General features: G+C 48.0%; 1 protein-coding gene across 4 annotated transcripts in view; it reads right to left on the bottom strand.

Annotated features, from left to right (window-relative positions):
• Positions 1–5145, bottom strand: part of FUT8 (fucosyltransferase 8) — a 122312-nt gene extending 117167 nt beyond the window's left edge. For 3 of the 4 annotated variants that reach the window (XM_062577377.1, XM_062577378.1, XM_062577376.1), the window contains exon 1: positions 4923–5145. The gene's annotated coding sequence lies outside the window, so the exon portion shown is untranslated. Of the gene's footprint in view, positions 1–4329; positions 4370–4922 lie in introns of those variants that run through there. The other variant, XM_062577379.1, reaches the window with a different exon arrangement.
• Between the last annotated feature and the right edge of the window lie 575 nt (positions 5146–5720).

Below are 5720 nucleotides of genomic sequence, written 5' to 3'. Positions count from 1 at the left end.
AGACTGAACCTTGCTTGTTTCAATTTATGACCACTGTGTCTCGTCCTCCAGCTGTGCGCCTCAATAAAAAGCCTAGTTCCGTCTTCTCAATGACTTCCTCATAGGTACAAGCAGGTGGCTGTTAAGTGTGCTGTCCCGTCTCCCCTTGTCCCTCCCCTCCCCGCCAAAGCCTTCTCTTCTCCAGCTTAAGCAACCCAGCTCCCTATTTAGTCAAGTTTGTCTCTTGATATAGCTGCTTGTGCTCCTGAGTATCAAGATGGACCACTGACACCTAAACTGTTTCTCAGTGACATCCTACCAGGCCCAGCAAGTGTGCAGGGGAAAGCTATCCAGCTGAAGAAAAGGCTGGATAAGACAGGGACCAACAGGGGATTAGAATGGGGGAAAAGCTGCAATGTGGCAAAAGCTGATGCTAAGGCAGTGAACCAAAATTGATTTGGGGAAGCGGAATAAGTCTGAAATTGGTGAAAAGATTGGTAGGGAAGGAGACTAAATTCAGATGAGAGCCCAGCAAGGTAGGAAGGCTGGCTGGAATGTAGGATACTATAGTTAGATGACAAGTTCAGAAGATAGAATAGGAGCCAGTGAAAACGCAGAAGGCAGGGAAGACAGATCCTAGCCAAGATAGTGGATTGGATGTCAAGCTGATGACAGTGGACAGAAGCCTGAGACCAGCAAACAGGAATAAGAATAGCTGGACAGGATTCAAACAGTAAAAGAACACCAGCAGAAACAACGTATTAGAATCTCCTTGCACAGTAGTTCTGGACTGCGGACAAGAAGCCCTACAGCACGAAACAAATACGTGGAGAACAGGATTGTGATAAAAACTTGAGAATGGGGAAGAAGATTGAGACAGAAAGATGTTTAAGCGGATATCACAGAAAGGACGAGCAGAAAAAATCAGTATCCACCAGAATATGCTCCTTTCCTTAAACAGGACCCAAGATTCCAGAGTTTCACCACTACTTTGTTACCTTTAAGTAGCCAGAAAACCCATTCACAGAGCCTATGATCTGGACCACTAAAGAATAACACATTACTAATATCACACTGTCAGCTCAAGCAGTAGAAGTCTGTATGGCAATTTTAAAATTTCAGTCTTCCTAAAAACTTACATTGTTCCCTCTCCTCCACCAAGGAGGTAGCTTTTTTTAATCTAGCAAGTTTAAAATTTTGTTTCAGTTCAAAGAATTTTAATTTTTCGCAGATGAGTACCAAAAACCCTAATCCTACATTTTAAAAAATAACTATTCAATAATGTTCTGTATCTAAGTTGGTCGTGATTCAGTCATAAATACACAATTATACACTATCTTTTGAAAGGGCCATAAGGCCCTTTCTGAAGTACACAAGTCTTGCTGTATGAAGAAAAGAGCTATGTTTAAAAAGGCTTATAAAATAACAACACTTATGTTATGTGAGGACTTTGCTATAAGTGCTGAAAACTTTGGGAAATGTGCAGGGATTACTGAAAAGGAAAGGGAATTAATATTGTCCTGGAAGATTAGATTTCTTCCTGTTCCTTGCAAGCAAATCTTATAAAGAAAACAACAACAACAACAACAACAAACTTTTTAATGGGTGACCCATTCTTCATCAGAATAATGCATCTTCAGGAGAATATTATATGTTAGGGTTAATTTTGCAGCAGATCTAGGTATTCATAGCTACAGTCTAAATCAATAGGAACCGTATTACACATAAAGGAGCAAGGTCTTCCTGAGCATAGGCATCTGTGGATTCCTGCGAAGGGATCCACAACGAGTAAGAAAGACAAACCAGGTTATTGTTACTAGGTTAAAGGGCGAGACAGATCTTTATGACAAAACATTTAAGAGCACGCGAATCACAAAAACTCTTATAGTTTAATTTGAAAACTAATGTCTCAAAGGTCTCAGATTGGTTATTAAAGATGAAGGGACACACCACACATCTCTGGAGAGCTCTGTGAAAATATTACTGGAGAAAGATACAAGCAATAGAGAGCACAAACATAACGAAACAGAGAACGAGGAAATTAGCAGGGCGCAGTGGGAACAGCATGTAGCAAACAGCAAGTGAGGCCACATATCATTTGATAGCAAGGAAAGAATTCAATATTGCTCATTAAGTGAGAATAATCTATGCCATTCTACGCTAAATACTGAACAGAATGTTGCCTGGAAAAGTGTAATATTTAAGCATAAATTTACAGGCCAAATTACTATTTTACAAGCATCCCTAACCCCGGCACTTCATGAGGTATGCGAGTTTGCTCTCGCACCTTCAAAGTTCTTTGAAGATAGTTTTTGTTGCATAATAGCAAAACGCATGATTTACCTAAAATACATCCGTATTACTTTACTTGCAAATTATATACATGTGATTGCATTAAAATGCATCTTTTATACATAGCACGCATGCATCATCTACATTTGTTTTCCTTATTGTATTCGAAGCATATTCTGTGACCAAACAGCAAGCTTTTGAATGAGTCCAGAAAAAAAATTAAGCCACGTTTTGCTTTGACACTAGCTCCCCCTCCAGACCAGCCTAATATCATAGTAACAACTTTTTATTTTAAAATCTATGTAACAAGATTTAAATACTCAACTACAAATCTTGTTTATTGCTTGAAATTTCAATGAACAGACTGATCACATCTTTTACTTTATACAGTAAAAGATAATAAAAATAATTTTGTGTATATAAATACCAAAACTTTGAAAGTCATTCAGTTTAAAACAGAACTGACAGATAAATCAGTAATTGTATACAGCTAGAGAACTGATCAAAAACGTAATTTTCAGGTGAATCTGATGAGTTGTCTGCAATATCACATATAAAATTCCATTATACAAAAAAGCCTCATGTTTGCAGCCCCAATATAGGGATGGAACCTGTGGTTTATGTGTAGGGATGGAGTATGTTGTTTAGTATTACCTTTGCTAATTCACTTAATGTATACTTTTGCTCTCAAAGTAAGCATAGCTAACATTTTATTCTTGTTCTAATATTTTCACTATATTATATATTTTCACTAGCCCAGCTTCCATAATCTGGCAAGAATCTAAACAAATCAAGACACATGAGTAAAAGGAAAAGAAAGTTACAACTTCCATGTTGGACCTCTGTATTTCCCAGTTATCAAATATCTCGGCAGCTATATCACTAAAAGTGAATTTGCATGATTCAACATTCCAGGTTGTGGTTCTTACCCTCCCCTCATTACTGAGCTCCCTGTTCAGAAAATATGAATAATTGATTACACTTTCAACACTAAAAGATTGTTTCATTACATGTTTTTGCAAAAATATGCAAACTTTGCAGTATGCTACTTCACCAGTTTTGGATATATCTAAGTATACATACACACATATGTATGTGTGTGTGTATACACATATATATTTATATACATATATATAAATATATTTTTTTAAATCTCCAGATGAAACCATAACAAGTATCAGTGCATGTCTGGTAGAATACATACCTGAAATAACCAGAGAGAAAGATGTTACCAGAAATATACCAAAATGTAGTCACCAATTTATAACTCCTAATAACTAGCTTTTCTTAATAAGGCAAAGAACTATCACAAAGTTCTTGTGACAAGCTCCAGCAAGGACTGTGTTGGCCATTCATTTGCTTTTGCAGTTGCTAAAGTTTTTAAAAATTTACAGTGGAGAATGACTTACAAAAAAAAAACATACAAACTGAGTAATACTGTAAAATTCAAAAGCCTTTCATGCCCAAATACTCTTTCGGAAGTACACCATTAGCTTACAGCTGATACCTAGAAACTAAGACATTAAAACACTATTTCAGAGGAAAGGGAGTAGTGTGTGTGTGTGTGTATACACACACACATGTATACACACACTCACATATATGTATGTTAACCTGCGTATATATACAATACACACACACACAAGCTAAGTGGTAATAGAAGCACAGTCAATTTCAGCACAGACTGAAAGTGATTACTTTGTTCTCAAACCCACCAGCATTTCCACAGCCCTGTGCACACGATCTGTTGACCACATCATAGTACACACTGTGCACACAAGGACAGTTGCTGCCTCGAAGAACTTTCAGTCTTTCAACAAGCAGTTTGTCACTCAGTCAGTGTCTGTGCCCATCTGCTTTCTGGTACAACCTCGACCACAGCATGATATGAGGAACACCACTGAATGTGAAGTGTGAAGATGCTTAGTCTAATGAGCAATACATAACTTGCTCACCACTCATGCCCTTTCCTCTAGCCTACTGGTCTGCTCTCCAGCCGAGAGCTTCTGTGAGCAGATGCTCGCAGCCTGGTCTTTGGAGAACATCTCGAGCGCATACCTTAAGCGGAAACTTGGCAAGAGAAAAATCGCTGATGTCTTTCTTATCAGTAAGACTCCAAACCCAAAGCCGAAATGTGCCGGAGAAGCGGCCGCAGGCAGCAACGCGCGGGCGCACAGGCTGGGACGAGCGCGCCCTGCCTCGAGCGCTGCAGGGGCGCCAGCTCCGCCCGCGAAGCCCCGCTGCCCGCACGCTGCCCGCGGCCGCCGGGGCCGGCGCAGCTCCCCGGACGCGGCAAGCTGGAGGCCCTGCGGCGCCCGGGACGGCGGCAGCCGCGCTGCCCGCCGCCGCCGCGCCGGATGCCGGGCTCGCACCTCCCTCCCTCCCGGCCCGGCCCCGCCGCCGGTGATGCCCCGCCGCCCGGCGGCTCAGGCCCCGCCAGCGCCCCTCGGCGAGGGCAGCCCCCGGCGGGGTCCCCGCTCCCCGCCCCCCACCTGGCGGCGGCCGTTGCCGAGCAGCGCCGGAGCCGCAGCGGCGGCGGCGGCGGCGGCGCCAGGCCCGGCCGAGGGATGGGGAGCGCCGGCCGAGCCGCCCGCTCTCGGCGCGGCGCCCGCTTCCCCCGCGGCTCGCGCTCGGCCCCCGCATCCCCTTACCGAGTGCCGGCGCCGCTGGCGGGGCCCGCGCTGCCGCTGCCGAGGTGCCGGGCGCGGGGCCGCCGGGGAGAGCGGAGGAGCGGCGAGGCGTGGGGGGAGCGGGGCGGCGAGGGGAGGGGAGGGGGGAGGCGGGGAGGGGAGGGGAGGGGAGGGGAGGGGGCGCCGAGGTGCGGAGACGGAAGCAGGAACCCGCCGCCGCTTAACGGCGCCGCCGGCTGCCCGGGAGACGGCGCGCGAGGCGCTGACAGCGCGCGCCGAGGGCGGGGAGCGCGGCGCGGCGCGGCGCCGGCGCTGACAGCGGCGAGCGGCGTCCGCCGGGCAGCGCGCGCGGCGGCGACCGGCGGCGGCGCCGCGCGCGCCCCCGCGAGCGCACTAGGAAGAGGTCCGCAGCGGGCGCGCGCCTGCCGCGGGAAGGCAGCCTATGAGAGCGCGAGTCGGGCTCCTGATGGAGCGCTCTCGTCACGGAGCGCTGGACCGGGCACTGCGCATGCGCCCCGGGGACCCCGCCACCTCCTCTCCCCCACCCCCCCCATCGCCCGCGCAACGGCAGAGCGGCCCTGAGGGAGGGTGGGGCGGTATCCTCTGCCCGCCCGTCCCCGTCCCCGGGCTGCCCGCCCGCCGCGCCCCCCTCCCTCCCTCTGGGCGTGGGGCTGGCGACCGTCGGAGCCGGAGTCCCGGCCGTTATCCCCGGCGGCGGCGCAACCGCCGCAGCGCTGTCTCTTCCTGCGACGGGAGCTGCGCGGAAGGGGGGCAGGCGGAAGGGGAATCGGGGAGCCCTTTTCCCAATGCCGTTCAGGC

Source organism: Rhea pennata, chromosome 5 (genome assembly GCF_028389875.1).
Source record: "Rhea pennata isolate bPtePen1 chromosome 5, bPtePen1.pri, whole genome shotgun sequence".
NCBI classification, from domain to species: Eukaryota; Metazoa; Chordata; class Aves; order Rheiformes; family Rheidae; genus Rhea; species Rhea pennata.
Note: the sequence above shows the minus strand (reverse complement) of the source record. Positions and strands in the feature narration are given on the sequence as shown.